Source organism: Notechis scutatus, chromosome 6, assembly GCF_049901735.1.
Source record: "Notechis scutatus isolate UNSWTSFEM ecotype Mainland chromosome 6, rNotScu1.2, whole genome shotgun sequence".
Classification (NCBI taxonomy): domain Eukaryota; kingdom Metazoa; phylum Chordata; class Lepidosauria; order Squamata; family Elapidae; genus Notechis; species Notechis scutatus.
The window spans coordinates 45,516,226-45,535,923 of record NC_142014.1 but is presented as its reverse complement, the minus strand read 5'-3'; the positions used below and the strand labels follow the sequence as shown (position 1 = coordinate 45,535,923).

Genomic DNA, 19,698 nt, shown 5'->3' with positions numbered 1-19,698 from the left:
GATTCTGTTTTGGAACAATTTGCCTCAAGCCAAGAAATCAACCAAGTAAGCAAGTAGACCTATTTCACTACTTGAGATTCCATACCTACCCCCGCAATGAGCCAAGCTAAACAGCTGGCCTGGCTTACTCCAGGGACATCACTATGGAAATACTGTGCACTTGATATACTTCAAAGATTGAAAAAAAAAACCTCACAAAGAAATAAAAGTCACTTCGAGAGTGCAATAGGCAGCATATATATTTAATAAATAAATAATAAAAACAAAAGTGTAGTCCAGCTTTAAAAAATAATAGTTACTTCTATTTAGTTAATTTTATAATTATGATGACTGTACTGTAGGACTGGATATTTGTGGAGATTCTCAGTCATCCTGGTCATAGTTGTCCCAAAGGTGCTCTTTCAAGAGGCAACTGGATTTTTTTGGTTTTCTTTGAAGACGTTTCACTTCTCATCCAAGAAACTTCTTCAGCTCTGACTGAATGGTGGAGAAATGAAAGGATTTATACTCCTTGCAGACAGTTGGTCATTTACATTCTTTTAGAGAATTGTTGAGGCCACCTGGAACTTCAACCATGTCGTCAGGGTCACCTGAGTAGTGCAAATGGGTATGGAGTCTTCTTGGAACTGTTGAAAGGACTGTGTTGTTGTTGTAGCAATGAACTGGAGTAGCTCCGTGGAAGAATTATCATTTCAGTCACTGCTAGAAATTAGGGCAACTTCTACATTAATGCAGTCACAAAATTTGCCCTATTGGGTTTTCCCAGGAGAGCCATTTATTCAAACAGAGCAGCTGTTTTATATATATATGTCTATATGAGACATTGCTGATTTCCAGCAGAATATCAGCAGTATTAATAGCTACATGAGCATTTTCACTGATCAGCTTTTGTTATCTGGAGCTCTACTAAACCACAAAAGAAACTGCTGTTGAATTTGCCTGTTTTTTCTACAAGATTCCAGACTGCCAGATCCCTGTGCCAGATATGGGATACATATGCTTCCCTTTGAATGTAAACCTCCACAAGGTAAAGATGCAAGTGAGATCTTGCCCTGCTCCTCTACCTCAGCTGTAGAAAAAGTAATTTTGATCAAGGAGAAGCTAGGTATTGTGGTTATAAAAAGTAGAGAATTGACATTTGAGCATTTGATTTAAGGTTGGAATTGGAAAGAAGCTGAAAAAATCCAAATAAGAAAGGATTTTTATTTCAGCAATTGGAGCAGCCAGAAATTGTTAGAATTTTGATATTTAATTTTCTTCTAATTAAACCTTATTTTTTATTTTATGTTTATTTTATCTGTACAAATACAGAATTCTGGAAATCTTAATCTTTTTATTGTACTTGTGTCCAAGAAGTTTTAATTTTCTCTTTATCAACTTCTTCCTGAATTGAAGTATAATTTAACACTGTTTCTTCCATTCCTTCCTACATCTTTCCTGCACTACTATTGGGTGCATGACGCAATGAAACACTTGACTTGGGACTAACAGACAGTCCCTTCCCTTCCCCTCCCCTTCTTCCACAACCAGACTTCTAGCCAGGGGTGCGATTCAACCGGTATAACAACCGGTTTGGTGAACGGGTGCTTGTGGCCATGAAAAAGGAGCTACAACAGAAGTAGCAAATGCAGGAATGCATATAAAGAAGATCCTAACACACCTTTATATATAATTTATGTACTATCTTACAAGTGCTATACTATCTTTTTATGACTATGCATTATTTATTTATTTATTTATTTTACTTTCATAATTATTTTGAACACAAATATTTATTTTATATTCTGCAATGTTTGGCCCTTTGCTAATGGATACTTTTGACAAACTATCTTAGAATTATAAACCAAGAGGTAAATCATTATACCCCCAGAATAATCTCTTTACACAAGTCTGACAAAATAGAAAGCATAAAAGCTGCAAACCTGCATAAATAAACTTGCAAATAAAGATTCAGGTAAGCGACAGGGGTTGAGTATCAGGTTGCACCAGTTTCTGGCATCTCCAGTTGGAAGTATTCAAGTAGCAGGTGGGAAAAAAAACATAGCCTGAAAAAAATAAATAAAGATACAAGCAATATGGGGCAATTTAAGTTAGTGCTCTGAGCCATCAGAGACTGTTGTAGATGAAGATTTTGGATAATTCATTTTCCATTAGCCAACTTGTCTAATGCTCTGCTGAAAAGAAAAAAAAATAGTAAACAAGAATGTATGGCTTCTGCAGGCTGCTCAGATAGATTTTGCTACCATATTTGATAATACAAAGAAATATTTTCCCCCAATTACACTGGCATATTTTCCCCCAATTGGCAAATTGGAGAAACCGATTATCTGTCTTTGTGAAGGACTGACTTCCAGATCTTCATTTTTGTCTTATATATTGATTGGGTATGGAGGAATAATAGCAGCTGATGTGTCTTTCCATCTTTCAACTTATTTTGCAGTCGTGTCTGTGCCATCTTTATTTTGTTGTCATAGCAGAAAAATAAACAGAACTACCCACTTTGGCAATGAACTTTGCCCACTTCACTGTTATCACTTACCTATAAAAGAGAACTTTGAAGCGCTCTTCCTATGTAGCTGACATCCAGTTATCTTTTATACTAGACTGTTGTATTATAGTGGGAGGATCATTTATTTGACATTTTGTGACTGTTGTGTTTTTTATTTGATATATAAAATTGAGACACAATTAGTGGTGATAAAATAGTAGACTCTTGGACTTTGGTAAACAGACATTGCATTTGGTCTCTTGACTGCAGGTCAGAATGCCTTCCCAAACCACCATCTTCTAATGACAGCAGACTCATGTTGCTAAATATTGTTTATTTGCTTTCACTAAGAGCAAATACTCTGGTTGGTGGTACAAATGGAAAGGTAAGCCTGATTAGTCAGTTTGTTTGGGCTTAATTCCCCAAACATCTAGCACTGACAATTAAAAAAAAATCAAACAGAGATACACTGTAGGAAGTTAGTACCCACCCCTCTCCTAGAAAATTGAAATATCCTAGGAAATATTAAAATGGCAGAATATTTCCCCTAAAAAGAGTAGAATCTCACCTCAGAAGTAGAAGCTCACCCCACCTTTGTTAATGGGTGGACCATTAAGGCCTGGGCCAGAATATTTTACATAATAAAGATCTCCAGGTAAAGCTATAGTAATTGTCCAAAGCCCTTTTCATTGCATCATTATCCAGCAAGGCTCAACCAAGCCTGGAACTCAGGACAGCCTACAGAGTTACCCCTTCACGGCCCCATGGGAGTCTGACAACCAACCAGAATACAAGCTCTAATTCAAATCTCAACAGAGGGTATAAAACCAGGCACTTTCAGCCCTCCTCCTTCCTCTTGATCTTTTCCTTCACCTTGAAGCATGTGATCATCCCTTTCACTTTGGAGCTCCAAGCCATGTGGTCCTGTCCACCATTAAACCATCTTTCCAAACAGCCTCCATGTTTCCAGTGTCTTTTTCCCTCTTGGAACTGAACCAGAAGGATATTTCTTCCAACAACACTTAGATAAAAAAGAACAAAAAGAATATATCAAAGAATGGTCAATCATTAATCACTGAGCAAGCCTAGAATAAAAGCTAGCTAATACTTTCCTTCTTCCATCTCAATTCCACTGATAGAATCCAGTGCCAATCATGTGTGAGTCAACCCACATATCATGCATGTGTCTGGAATATATATGAAAAAGAATGACTCTATGACTGTTTTTAGATAATGATTATGCCAATTTTCTTTCAAGGTTAAAGTTTTCACAGAATAGTGTGACTCTTTAAAAGGAAATAATGTAGTGCAATTCTGCACTGATATTACTGCATGAGAGTGGATTTAGCAGGGTGACTTCAGGTCACAGTTCATGTGACTTTCTGCAAAAACAAATTTCATGGAAGAGTAGCAATTCAGAAAGCAGATGGAGAATGGTGACCCATTTAAACAGCAATCATAGCAAACTTTCCTGAAGACAAGAGAAAGCAATGAGATTCTAGCTTTCTGGTGTTATGAGCACGGGGATACCCAAACATGATGCCTTCCTTGCTTTTAGAACTGACAACTGCAGCACTTATCTCTAATTTCTGAATGTTTTAAATTGTTCTAAGGAACAGTTAATTATTCTTAGGAGATGTGGGTATAGCATTTATACCAGCGTTATCTGCAAAGGAGTGGAAAGGGTGCAGTTCCCCCAATTAGAGAGACTTAGGCCATCAAAGCTTGCTGAAGGGAAACACTGATTTTAATGTTTTCAGCCCTCAACTCAAGTAGGGGCTTTTCTCCCCTCTCTCATCAAAGATAAGCTGAGGATGGCAAGGAAAAAGAAAGGTGTTTTATTATATCAATTTGGAATTTCTCCTTAATATATTCTGAGCTCAATACTTTTTTAGAATCAAGTTCAAGTTGATTTGTCCCCCAAGTCCTTTTACATGGCTTTTCTTTATGCTGATATTTGCTTATGCTTTGTTCATGTGTATTGATTTTTATAAGGTACAGGTAGTCTTGACCTGATCACAACTGAGCCCCAAATTTATGTGGCTAAGTGAGGCAGTTGTTAAGTGAGTTTTGCCCCATTTCATTATTTCTTTCTTTATTTATTGAATTTATATTGCCACCTATTCGCCCACGGCAACTCAAGGCGGCTTACAGAATATTAAACCACATTTAAAGTAATAAAAACTAACCAAAAGAATCAAATAAATTAATATAGTATAATATAACAAAATCACCCTCCCAATTCCCCCACCCTCACCCCCGACAACAGCAGATCACACAAATCATTTAATGGGTTCTATCCAGCTCTGGGTTCCCAAGGCCCGCTGGCAGACCCAGGTCTTCAGCATCTTCCAGAAGAGTATTAGAGTGGGGGTCATTCTAATCTCTGGGGGAATGATGTTCCAGAGAGGGGGAGCCACCAAGGAGAAGGCCCTTCTTCTGGGTCCCACCAGGCATATCTCCCTTGGGAATGGAACCCACAACATTCCCTGCCTCCCTGCTCTGATGGGTCAGGTAGATGTGACCAGCAAGAGATGGTCCCTCAGATAACCTGGTCCCAAGCCATGAAGGACTTTAAAGGTGACAACCAGCACCTTGAATTACATCTGTAAGCAAATCGGCAATCAATGCAGCTCCCGCAGGAGAGGTGATACAGTATGTTCACCGGGGTCTGCACAAAACTATGAGGGCCGCTGCATTTTGTACCAACTGGAGCTTCTGGATCTTTTATGACCTTTTATTTTATGACCTTTCTTGCCACAGTTGTTAAGTGAATCACTGCAGTTGTTAAGTTAGTAACATGCTTGAGTGAATCTGCCTTCTCCATTGACTTTGCTTGTCTGAAGGCTGCAAAAGATAATCGCATGACCCTTATGCACCTGTCATAAGTATGAGTCAGTTGCCAAACGTCTGAATTTTGATCACATTGGGGATGCTACAATGCTTGTAAGTGTGAAAAACAATCATAAATCACTTTTTTAGTGGCATTGTAACTTCGAACGGTCACTAAATGAATTGTTGTAAGTTGAGGACTACCTGTATTTTATTGATTTTACTATTTATGGCTTTTTTCCTTTTTTGCTAAATAATTTTCAAAATCTTTTTATATAAAAAGCTACAAGAGCCTTTTATTATTTAAAAGGGAAAATGGAAAACAGAAGAAAAATGAAATGCAAATGTAAAATTGCCACAGGATACCAAATGAATGAGAAATGTTTTAGCAAATTAAACTAATTCTGGGTAGCTAAGCAAGGAAGTGTAGTGAGTGACTATCACCTTTTTCTACTAATTTTGGAGTAAACTCCAAAGTACTTAACAGGGTTTTCTTCTAACAAGGTTTATAAAAATTATTTGGTTGAAAACAGCATACAATGGCGTGCTATTGAATAAATTTGTTTAAGTCGGAAATAAAGATCAGGTATACATATAGCTAACTTGAGTTAACGACACTTTGTTTTGAAGGCATTGTATTTTATTGTGAAATTCTAATCTTCAGGAAAGAACAAGGCAAGTTTCTTTAAATGTACTGTATGCCTCCTTTCACATTTTAGTTCAGAAAACTTAACCTTAAACCAGACTTATGAGGAAAGAGGATGGGGAAGGGAAACTTTCTCTGTGTATTCATTTTTCTTCTCTTCTGAAGTTGAGATTTTAAAAAGATTTCTTCATCCTGACAATGGCTTGTTATTCACTTCTGTTTGGTGGTGGATTTTGATGTGCTTTTCTCTTTTAGCAAGTAATGAGAGCATTAGATTAAATGCTACTTTCATTCAATGCTTCTATTCTGGCAGTGTTATTTTCTCCTTCATTTGCTGGAAACCAAGCAACCTTTGCTTTCTAAGTTTTTTTCCTATCTCATTTTCTTTTACTCTGAGAAAAACTGTCCCCTCCTTCCCATATCTGAAGTATATTAACTTGACCCACACATGTTATCTTCCTAGCAAATTCCCCAAGAGGCTTCTAAGGATAAAGTTGACTATTAGCTGTTTCATACTCCCTAGGCTCTTCTTTATGCAGATAGCATGGAGGTTCAGTCAGGCTTGGAAGCCTTTATCTGTGCACTAAAATTAAATAGCATTTTACTTCTCAGGGATATAGCCAACACTGTACATGGTGGTCATTTGTTATGCTGCAGTAGCTAGCTTCTAAAACATACATTTTATTCATGTAATCTATCTGGTTAGCAGAGGCTATGTTAATCAATTTTGATAAATAAGGTTCATCATATTATATTGGGAGGTTTGAGGAAAAGCAAGAGACATATTTGGCCATATATCCCAAGTGTTTTAAGTCTGCTATAGGTATTATTGCTACTGTTTTCATAAATTTCCTCCTTCTGGCCATCCCTAGACATTGCAGCTTGCTTTAATCTCTCTTTCTTGAAGTTATTCCTCATAAACCAATAGTTTAGCAATAGCAATAGCACTTAGACTTATATACCACTTTAGAATGCCTTACAGCCCTCTCTAGGTGGTTTACAAAGTCAGCATATTGCCTGTAACAATTTGGGCCTCATTTTACCGACCTTGGAAGCATGGAAGGTTGAGTCAAACTTGAGCCTGGTGGGATTTGAACTGCCAAATTACAGGCAGCCAGCAGAAGTAGCCTGCAGTACTTGCACTCTAACCACTGCACCACTGTGGCTCAGTTTACTTAACCCTATGCCTCTGGATGGGAGATTAGGGACCATAGACTCAGGAGGTCTCATGTCACCAGAGATATGAGGCAAATGACAGCTTGGCAATAGCACCTGGCCTTGACCAAGATAAGGATGCAGGTACCTCTGATGCAACCCACTGAATCTTTTTCTTTTCAAAAACATTTTATATTCATCTATATGCGTATGTGATTTCACACATTTTATTCATATCATTATTTGAAAATATGCCACTCTTTTCAATGTGGTGCTTCTCTCTAAGTTAATTGTATTTTATAAATAAATACATAGCCATCTAAAGCCAATGCCAAAAAAAAACTATTATCATCAAGGTTCAATACTGTTCAGCTAACCAATTGATAAAAGTTCTCAGAGCTGCAAGAGTGGACTGTAATTCAGTGACTGAGTTTATACATCATGTTAAACTATGGCTTGCTTAATAACCATTTATTGCATAAGCCATATAATATACTACTCTAATGTTAAACTAAACCTAAGCAAATCACATACTGACTAAATATCATATGTTAACTCAATTGATGACAGCACACATGCTTTTCAGGAAGAAGGCCCTAGGTGAAATCTATGCATCTACGGCTAAAAAGGGAGCAGGTGTTTCGAAAGACGGCATCTGAAACCATGGAGAGAATTGTTGTTGTCAGGCAAAGCTCAGCTAGGAAGTGGAATCACCTGATCAGGTGTAAGGCATTCTACAATTCCCAAACTGCTCTAGCTAATTTACACTTACACAGCCCCAAGTAAACCTGTTTGTGTGTGAAGACGTCCCTGGAACAGCTCTGATAAATATTAATGGCCCTCAGCAAGAATCCCATTATTTTTACTGGCTCTCAAGGATATTTTGCTGCTGAGTACATGACCATGTGAGACCACAGAGGTAATTCATGGAAGAACCAAAATTAGCTTTTATCAGGTTGTTAGATAAACGGAGGACTTAGAAAGAAGAAAACTGTTTTGGCTCTTGATTCTTCTGCTATGCACAGGATTTCACAAAAATTGCCTTCATGGATGAGAAATTTAGCCTGGTGTGTTGGAAAAGCTTACTTTATTTTTCTTCCCTGTTAGATTCTGTTCCTTAATTCCTTCCAATCTTAGAATAAAAGCTTTGTGAATATAAGCCATTCATTCTCCTCATGCTTAATTGAATAGCTAAAGCTTTCACTTATTCCCTCCACATTTATCCTTCATGTTTTGCAGTCCTTGCTGAGAATGTGATTTGGGCACATTGTAGAACAAGAGAAGGCCATATGTACACACTCAATGGGGTGTTTGCGTCATCTATTTAAATTAGAAAAGAGATTTGCCCTTGTCATTGTTGCTGTAATTGTGTCACTCAGTGGCGCTTTTATCTACAGAAAGGGCTTATAATTAAAATGATGAATTAATCATAATGTAGGCATCTGGTCAAAAAGTCTAATCTTTCCCTATTGGCCACAAAGTGTTTTGATGTTCATAAATTCACAGTGAGCACCATTCACACTAAGTCTTCTACTGAAACTCTACCAAAACAAATGAGACTAATAGCATAAGAGCAAAACTGTGTTTTTGCACAGCATCAAATACCAGTGGAACTTTGGAAAGAATAGTTCCAATTAATAAATATAAAAATGACGTCAGGGAAAGATGCTTCAGATGTTTTGTTAGCCCAGATTTTAAAGCAGCTTTCTTCACCCTTATGCCTTGGGACTTGTTGAGAAGAAGAACCAGCCAACAAGGCTTTAGTGGCTGAACATTCTGCTGATTAACCATGTTTCAACCATGTTTTAGGCATCATAGTGGGTAATATCATTTTCATAATGCAGTGTTGATTTTATTATTTTTCTTAATTACTAGTATGACATACTAGTATGTATGTTTTCTACAATAAAACAGGAAGATTGAATATAATCATCTAGTACTTAAAATCCACCATTCAGAATTTCAAATTCCCTTTCCTAGCCACCCTAAAGTCAGTTGGGTAATCAATATTTTTTTTCTGGCAGTATAAAAGTAGAGAGAGGACTAAGTTGATTGTTCAGGTACCAGATAAGAGTCTTGCATTTTTATCGACCCAATACCTTAGTCAGCCCCACTATGGTATATAACTGCTGGACTTGTAACCCACTAGAGATGTAATTTTTATTAATTGCAGTTGGTCTGGCAATCTTGTGTAATGTAAGAAAAGAAAGAACAAAAATGATGTATCCTGAGTGGCTGCTATTCAATTTTGGTGGGATTCAATTTTTTTTTACTACTGGTTCTGTGGCTTGGTGGAAGTGGCAGGGGAAGGATACTGTAAAATCTCCAGTCAGAGATGGTATTTGCTGGTTCTCCGAACTACCCACAATTTCCACTATTGGTTCTCCAGAACTGGTCAGAACCTGCTGAATACCACCTCTGCTGCTAATGTTAATTGTCATTCTGTTCTGTTCCAAGATAAGCTTCCTATAAATGTATGTCAGCTTGTTCCATCACTTCAGTGTAATAGTGTAACAAAGACATATAGCATTGAGGTTGTCTTGTCTGAGAGAGCTTTCTAAGATAGCAGGGAAAGGTGAATATTTTATGAAGGAAATAAATGACTTGATTTGTTGCAATGGTGCAACAATTATACAATTTTTATATTTCTTTATAAGGAGTTCATGTAGATAATTTTGCTAAGTTTATTTATTAAACAAGGATGCCTGGGAAATGAACAAAATAAAAACAAGACGTTAAACTATCAATTTAAAACAACAAACTGCATTGTTTGGGGTTGTTTTGTGCCATTGAGATTCCTGGCAGCTGCCTGGGGAAGTCCCTGTAGATTTCAGAAGTGGCTTGCTATTGTGTCCTTGATCCTCTTTTAGATCAAATTCCAACTTAAGTATTGCGTCTAATTCTAGACATAATTTTGAAAAACAATTCAGAGAAATTAAAACAGATTTACATAACAAGGACAACAAGGGTAGTTGAGGAACCATAAATTAGAGTTCTATGGGCATATTTAGCATTAAATGGGTATGTATTGTTTAGTCTTGAGAAGAAAGCAGGAATATGGGAAAACACTTTTGAAATATTTGGAAGGCAGTTCAAGACTTGTGGATTCAGGTCCATTCAATTAACTTTTCAAGCATTGATGAGACAGATACTGCATATGCTAGAGGTTCTTTAGTTTGGATTCCTGCACTCAGCAAGTGCCTGGGCTCAATGGCTTAGATGGGAAGAAAGGAATCACCTGAGATGAAATATAGTAAGTGAATTCCAGTGATCAATCAGATTAATGAAATATCATTCATAAAGTATCATAATGAGTGAGCTTATAGTGACTTTGTAAAGGAAGAATAAAGTTGAAAATAAACAGATGTGCAATGTTGACTGAGAAGAAAAGGGAGCTAGGATGGAACTGGTTGAAAGGCTAAATGTGAAGGATTTTAAAATATAAAAACCTCAAAACATTGCGTGGCTAGGGCACATAAAGTGTGTGCATGTGTGTTTTAAATTTTTACTCCTCCTGTGCTTATCATAAAGTTAAATGAAGAACTATCAGATTCATATATAGTGCAGAATGGCCATTAAAAAAAATCCGTAGGAGGATAGTGATTCTAAAAAAGTATATGAAGAAAGAGGATAGATGAGGAATGTTTTTTTAAAACTAATAAATGCATTTCCAACTTTAAAAAAAAAGATTAATACGTGTAGCTACCAAATTAATGTTTCTTTATGCCCTTTATATTAATGTCCACTACTTAGTAATTCTGTGTTGACTAGAAAAATTTTGAACAATTACTTTTTTCTTAGGTTCTCCGCAAGGTGTTTGTGTTCACATCACAGATACCTTCAGTGTAGAATGACCAACTCTTTTGTATTTATTTAAAATCATTCTAAATTTATTTGTGTATTTATTTCCAGTCATCCTAAATTAGATCAAGGCAGTGTTTGGCATTTTGGTTAAGTTGGCTAAGCAGCTTATCCCATTTTTGCTGTGTCTAGCCCAGTGTTTCTCAACCTTGGTGACTTTATGATGTGTGGACTTCAACTCCCAGAATTCTGGGAGTTGAAGTCAGTACATTGTAAAGTTGCCAAGTTTGAGAAACACCAGGCTAGACACAGCAAAAATGGGATAAGCTGCTTAGCCAACATAACCAAAATGCCAAACACTGCCTTGTACCAATTTGACTTGGTACTCTGGAAAAATTCTACAATGCACCTTTCTCTTTATATTCAATCTCTGGGTTTATCCATGTTGCTCAGTTATCCATGGCCAGAGTAGGCCAGTAATGAAAAATTTGCCCTAGACTTGTACCACTTCCATTGTACAAGGTATCTTTTTACACTGCAGTTTTAAAGTACTCTTTCCTTGTCAGCTATGCTCAAGCATTCATTTCCATTTTGGTTGGAATGCTTTACTTGGTTACAGGCTAATTTGCACATGCTGGCTGGGAAATTTTGGAGGTTGAAGTCCACACATCTTAAAATTGCTAAGTTTGAAAAACCCTGGACTAATCTGTGGTTTATTGACTGCTTCACAGAAGTAGGAAGTTCTCAGTATGACAGTATGACAGAATGGATATTTTATGTCTAAAGTCTTCTAGAGCTATTTTCACCAAAAATGTTGTGATCTAGTATTTCCTTTGTCAATAGAGCATTGCTGGTTCAAAACCTGGCAGTGACTGTCCCCCGCTTAACTATTTTTTCCTGGGCTTTTTTTTTTTTGAAACTCAATCACAACCTCAGTTCCTACCTCCACCCCCATTATCACCTGAGATAGAAGACTTGATCCCTGGGGTAAAACTCTTCTCCTGGAGGAGAATGGTTGGAAAACTGATGAAATCTTGCATTACTGGGTTTAGTTAACTGCATCTGCAACAACAACAAAAGTATAAGTGTCTTTGACCAGCAAGACTTTCCTGCAGGAATTAAAGTGATTGATTTCATAGTCAGAAAAACAGGAGGGCACAGAACTCCTATTGGGACAATTCATCAGGGAATTATTCAATAGGAAGACATGATAATCTGCTGACTAGACTGAATACTTGCAAGCTTCTGCCAAAGCATCTCAGTTGGGACAAGATTTTCTTAGGGGGGCTTAGAACCTAACCAGCATCAGCACAAGGGAGGAGCTGCTTAAGAGTTCAATGCATACAAGTTCTAAGGGAACAGAAGGCTTTTCTTTGCTACAGATCACTTTATTTTCTCCCTTCATCTTTCGCATGCACTTTTCTTTCGCGCATATAAACATCCTCCCAGTTTGCTCTCAGCTCCTCCCTTGATCAGTCATACACAAGAGTTTGGCCATAATTTCGAAACCAGGAATATCATATCTGGAATGTAAAAATCTGGACAACCAAGAGATGGCACCAGGTTTCTTCACTATTTTTCTTGTTACTTAGTGAGTGTCCAAATGCTTCTAGCTTAGATGGAATAATCCTAGCCATCAAGATGCATTGCCAGAGGAGACAGAAACAGAACAGATGAAAAAGGGGGAGAAACCCAAGTCTGCCAAAAACTGGTTAGAAGATAAGTATTTTTTTTAAAAAAAAAACCTGGACTGCCCAGCATAATTTCAGACATCTGGCTATTCTCCATAATATTATTTGTATGTTTTTGTTTTTCAGTTCCAAATGATAGCAAGGTCATTTTAAAAAGTCTAAAGAGCTTCTAAAAAGTAAATTAAAGCTTATTCAAGAAATACTTATTCCTATATTTTGATTTTACACATTTACAGTTTGCCATCATTTGTATTCTGTTCATGGGCTTCTGAGAGCTGATGAAATCTATGTGCTATTATGAATAAAAATAGCTCTACCATTAGCAAACTTTCTACTTATCATGGAGCAAAACTACACAAAGGGGGTCTGCAGATAGTGCCTGCTTAATGGGTATGTTCAAGGCTAGCTTTAATCAGGGTTATCATTTACAGTTCACAGGTGCATTGTTATGATACACATCTTTGTCACTTTAGGTGAAAATCTGTCTTTGAAAATAAAAGTGATAGGAACCATTAAATCATACAAATGTGCCAATAACACATGGCGTTTCTTTGCAACATCCTTTTTTTGTTTTTATAATTATAAAATTGAGGGAATATTCTAAATAGAACATCCAAGTGGAACAAGTATGCTTTAAAATTATTTAAGATAAAGAAAAGAAATTTCCAATGTACTTTTTCTGGTCTGGCCACTAATTTGTAAGCAAAACAAAGATGTTGCCATATTATATTGCATTTTCCACAAAAATTACCAGCTTGATTTCTCAGTATTTGAAGTGACACCTCCTTCATTTTTCTCAACTAGAATAGATAATACATCCTGTGACAATATCTTTAATACTGTAGAAATTTAGCACCTACCCTTCTCCTAGAAGAATGAAATATTCTAGGAAATATTAAAAAGGCAGAATATTATACCTCCCTGGATGAGAAAAGGAGAAACATGCTCTTGGAAAGCAACTCCCACCTTTGTTAATAGCCCCAGAAAGACTGGTGCCAACCTATCAAAAGGCTGGGCCAGCTTATCTACAAAACAAAAGACCTTCACCCTCAGGACATAATAGGATTAGCCATCTACGTATCTCACCACATGGCACCTGGGAAGATTGTATCACCAGCAAGGTTCAACCAAGCCTGGGACTCAAGACAACATAAAAAGTTACCCCTGCATGGCCCCATGGGAGCCTGACAACCAATCAGAATACACGCCCTTGCCACAGGAACAGGAAGAAAGTTCAAAGCCCAAGAAAGGGTATCTCTCTCTCTCTCTCTCTCTCTCTCTCTCTCCCCCATGTGCTCAATTGCCCAGGACTTCAAACCATGTGGTCCTGTCCACCATTAAACCATCTTTCCAAACAGCCTCCATGTTTCCAGTGTCTTTCTCCCCACTTGGAACTGAACCCAGATGGACTAATCCCAGGTTCTTGAAAAGATGGATAAAAATTCCAAATTCAGTCTAAATAAACCATAATTTAACTTGTATGTTGCCAGATTCTCAAAGAATCTGGGTTGCTCACAACAATAAAATAAATTCCAATAATATCAATTAAAAAAGGTGGCAAAATCTTTCATCTACTAATACTAAATACATTTGTCTGGCTGATGATTTTATAAAATAATTTTAAATACTGTTTTGCATGATAATATATGTGTGCAAAATTAGTCATGTGGATCATACAATTGAGAGTTATTGTGTTCAATTAACATATTGGATTTGAACTAGGGAAAGCTGGATTCAAACTCCACTTGACCGTGAATGACTTTGGATCAATTAACACCTGCATTCTGAGCATGTAACAGACAGTCTCAAGGAGTGGCCGACAAATTGAACAAATCCTTATTTTGTTTCCTTTTTTAAAAAGTGTCCAGTATTCCAGGGCATTATTGGCAACTAGAGATGGAATAAAAGCTACATTAAAAAATGACATAGGAAAATATATAAAATTGCTTTTTAATAGCAATATTAATTTAGGAAATTAATTTAGGGAAAAAAATGTCTCCTGAGAAATTTCCACTCAACTCTTATTGTGAGTATTTAAACCAGATTCTATAACCAAGATTTAAAGATTGTTAAGAGTGAGGTACATCTATCTACAGTATAAATCCTTGACTTATAACCATATGTTTAGTGACCATTCAAAGTTAAAACAGCACTGAGACAAAAGTGACTTATGACTTTCCTTCTATTACATATTAAAAGTAATGTGTGATCCAGCTGTTCCACATAGATGTTTATCTGGATATCCACATTGTATAATCTCTTCCTTTATTTCCAGAAAGAGAGAGAGAGATTTTTTTTTTTTGCAAAAAACAAAACTAGGCTTATGGAGCTCATTCATTATTTGATTTCCCCAATAACTGGAATTAAATAACATACTTTATTTTAGATGGTATATGGTAAAGGAGAAAGCAATGTTGCAGTTCTATTACCAGATAAAGATGTATGCCAAAGTTCTGGATTTTTATTAAAGGGTTTAGTTATGACAAACAATATTGTGCCCATAAAATATACCAAATGTCTTCTCCAATATTCTTTTCTCCTACTACAAAAATAGGAAAGCTATGGCCCTCTGTTCATTCCCACAATTGCTTTGCTGCTGGTTTTACTGGCTATGGTTACTGGGAGTTCTAAACTAGCAAGTTTTGGGAGACCACAGATTCCCTAGCTTTAATATAACTCATTGTTTCTGCACGAACCTGTTCAACCACACCACACATTTAAATTCATGCTTAGTTGAAAGGCTGCAATATCCCGAATATCCCCAAATTCAACAGTTAACAACTGATGTTTGTCATATTGAAAAACAGATCTACATGTGTTTTCATGAACATGAGAATTCTGCCATATTAAGGACGGTTGTTTCCTTGACCACAGAGTGAAGTAAAGTCAGTGTATCTATTTCAGATGTTTATTTATTTATTTATTTTTTTTATTTATTTTGTCAAGCGATTATAAGATAACAGATATAAGTGTAAACATAATTATGAATACATGAAATGGATACATATAAGAAAAATAAAAAAAAACAATAGGAAAAGGATGGTAGCCATGTTGGTGCACTTATGCATGCCCCCTACAGACCTCTTAGGAAAGTGGTGAGGTCAATAGTAGACAATCTAAGGTTAAAGTTTTTGGGGTTTGGAGAAGAAACCACAGAGTCAGGTAGAGTATTCCAGACGTTGACCACTCTGTTGCTGAAGTCATATTTCCTGCAATCAAGTTTGGTGCGGTTTACCTTGAGTTTGTATGTATTGTGTTGCCATTTAATAATAAAATTTAAGTATTAATTGTATAGGATCATCATAAGCATGTTCCTTATACAATTTTAAATAATCTCATGTTTAGCTTAAACAGCTGTTTGAGAATTTCTTCTATTATTAATCTGTAAAAAGTTTCTAGTTTTAGCAAATCATAACTGTAGATGCCTTATTTAAATTTATAAGAAAGACCTGTGTGGGCTTTCTAAACCCTTTAATGCATTCACTTCCATTTATTTGAATGAAAATCTGTTGTGGTATATAGAAGATCTTTCTTTGTGCAGAACCAATCAGAGAAGTGGAATATGTTCTTGAAGCAAATGGGGAGAACGGATGTGGTTTCATCTAAACAGGATTTATTTAAGGTTTAAGCAGACTTTTCTCCCTTGGGGAATTAAGCTGCCATTTAAATGTTTATTTCTGAATATTTTACACATCACTAAAATCACTTTCAGATGACTTAAACATATGCATGGTATTATTGTTTATGCTTTCTGTCATATCATACATTTTTCTTCAGCTGTTCTTTATTTTGAAATCTCTTTGATGTCTCTTGATTTAGGATTTGCCAAAATGGGAAATCTTAATCAAGGCAGCCACTACTTCAGAAGAGGTTTTTTGGCATTCAATCAGAGATTTAATTCTTTTTAAAAGTAAAGATGGGTAAAGAACTATAAATGCTGATCTCAGCTGTGTTATCATTTGATCTTTCCACAGTTGCACTCATTAATACATACAGTATGTACTTTGACAGATTCACTTAATAGAAATTCTCAGTTGTTTTGCTAGAATTCTTGCTCTTACATGCTACTACATAAGGGCCATTCTTCAGTATTTTGCAAGCTTTGGCTTGCAGAAGATAAAGTGGGAATTTTTCCACAGCAGGAGTGAAGATTGGAAAGATACTTCTCAAAGTCATTCTCAGTTGGTTTGTTAAACCATACTCAACCGTATGCCTTTGGGTATTTTTGCTTAAATGTAAACAAATAGTTAATGAAATTTTCTTTGTTTATGATGACCATTCTTGTCTTTGTAAAGACATTTTAATTTAACTGTACAACATACCTTGCTTATTATGTTATTCACTCTAACATTGCTTCTGATAGATTACAGCAAATCTCACAAGATTTGGATAATACAGTAGATATATTTGTGCAAAGAAAAACATTTTTTATGATAACTTATGATCCACATTTTTCCTTTTATTTTGCTTACAGTAATAAGATTTAAATCTGGCCCCTTGGATTTTTGAAATTAAAAGTAACCCCCCAGCCCTCTCATTTCGTGAGAATGACTGACTATATTGGGAATTTATTTGTATTGTTTATGGAAAGCGTTCTGTCAGAAGCTTGGTGTATGGCATGCCATTGTTTCTTTAGAAAAGATTAACCTCTCTCTTTTCAGATTTTCTGACATTTTGCTTATATTTACCACTGCACATTAAAGGAACTTCATGAGGATCATACTGTTGCATAAGGAACTCTGACAAAACAAATATCACCAAGGTTTGCTGCAGCATTATTTCATAAAGAAAGCCACCCATTTTAGTCATTGGTCTACACCATTCTATGAGATTTGGGGTTGAACTTTCAAAACATTGAGTTTGTTCTTTATTCATTCTGTTGTAATCTGTTTTCTAATCTTTTAGACCAGGGCTGTCAAACTCACGGTCCGGATGTGTCATAGGCTGGCCATGCCCACGCCCGGTTTAGCGAAGGGGAAAAAGTCCTGATATGTCATGTGATACTGCTGTGATGACATGAGTTTGACACCCCTGTTTTAAATCATTTCTTGCTTTACAATAATCCATTTGTGTTTCATTTTCAGTTGATGGACAGATAATCTGGTGTTTTTTTGTATAATTCTGATATAAGTCAAACTGATTCTTCTTTCACTTGATGGCAAATCATCCATGTCCTGACATAACAAAAAAATCTCTTAGCCATTTTTTTCTGTCCATAGAACTTTCCTCATTATGGCAAACTTGGGTTGAACATCGGTGGTCTTCCTAGTATTATCTCATGAATTTCATTTTTACTCATTTTTACACCAGCTTTTCTGATGATGGAGACATGACCATTGACTTTAGCTAAGGCTAGAGGGGCCTACAGATTCTAGAAATTGCGAGCAAGTTCTTTAGGACTTCTTGGACAATTTGGTGCTACATTCTTAGAGTGATGTTAACAAATCAGCCCCTCTTGGAAAAACATAATATTTCTCAAATCTTCTTCCTTACAAAACAGTGTCATTGATTAGGAACAGTATAAAGTTCCAGCGGTTTAAAGAAGTATTTGTACTATTTTCCAGACTAATAGGACTCAGAATCTTTGATATAGAGATCTTTAGAAACCTCTAGTCATAATGTGTTCTTAGAATCTCTGTGGTGAGACCTTCACTGTGATAATGGCAAATGAAGTTTGAGATACAGGTAGTCCTTGATTTAGGATTATTTATTTAACAACCATTCAGAAGTTACAATGACCTCATAAAAATGACTTATGCCTGTCCTTGGAGTTATTACAGTCACACTACCCCTACAGTCATCTGATTGCAATTCAGGTGCTTGGCAACTGGCTCACATTTACCAACTGTTGCAGCATCCCATGGTCAAGTAATCATGATTTGTGACCTTCCCAGCTGGTTTCTGACAAACAACATCAATTGGGGAAGTTGGATTTGCTTAATGACTGCATTAATTATTTAACTACCACATGATTTACTTAATGATTACTGTAAAAATGATTGTAAAATCAGATCCAGTCATGTGATAACTCATTGAACAACTGCACTGCTTAGCAATGGAAATTCCTGTCCCAATTGTGATTGTAAATTGAGGACTACCTATATTTACGTAGGCAGACTGGTCCAAATAAGCCCTTATTGTTTAATGAAGTATTTAGACAACTAGTCCCCTTTAATTCAATTAATCAGGGATTTTAAAACACTATCAGTTTAGGATACTATTATGAGTTTCTATCTTTCATCTATTTCACAATCAATTACCAATCAGGTCAGTAAGATTCATCAGTTGTTAATCTTCTCTGGAACATAACATTTTCCTAAGTAATGTACAGTTTTTGTATCCATGTATATATGCATGCATACATGGATATATTAATTGCAAGAATGCATTTGGGTCCTGAAAAAGGCCAATTTTCTCTCATATTACCTTGACCATCTCTGATCCTTCTCAAAATGTCTCTTGTCTCTCTACTTCTGGATTCTAGGGTCAGGTGCTGACATTCCAAGTAGGGAACATTGTTCATATCCTTTGTTCAGCTGATACTGATAATAAGTGATGTTCATCTTCCTTCTTACCCCCCTAATAGTATTTGAAGTCAGCCTCAGGTGCCAGATTTGTAAACTGCTATAGTTGTGCTGTAATGATTACACAGTGGAAAGTATCCTTGTCCTCAGGTTTGTTGAAGAACATGGGAGATTTTAAACATAGCATTGGAGAGGATCATCATTTTATCCTTTACTTTAGACAGTAAACTATCTTAGTCCTGCATTGATTGTATTTATTATCTCTCAACTGGCTTGTTGTTACTTAATTGATCTTACTGTTTTTGAGGCATAGTTTTGCTGCTGCTTATTTTTTTTTCACTTAAGAACATTCCACTCAAATATTGATGTAGAAATGCCATCTGTGAATAAATAATAAACAGCACATATAAAGTTTATAGGCAATTAATACAAAAGAGGTTCCTAGCATTTTAAGAACCCCAAAATTGGTGACCCTTCTAAATTTCAGAAACAGGTGTGAAGTTTCTCAGAGAAGGTCATACAGCACTATGAAGAATGATCACTCTTCATTTTACAAGTTAC

General features: G+C 36.2%; 1 long non-coding RNA gene across 1 annotated transcript in view; it reads right to left on the bottom strand.

Moving 5' to 3' along the window:
- Nucleotides 1-3,029: 3,029 nt before the first annotated feature.
- Nucleotides 3,030-19,698, bottom strand: part of LOC148130198 (uncharacterized) — a 32,446-nt gene continuing 15,777 nt past the window's right edge. The window contains exons 2-3 of the long non-coding RNA XR_015750077.1: nt 11,884-11,984; nt 3,030-3,509 (exon numbers count right to left, since the gene is read on the bottom strand). This is a non-coding gene — a long non-coding RNA (uncharacterized LOC148130198). The remainder of the gene's footprint in view (nt 3,510-11,883; nt 11,985-19,698) is intronic.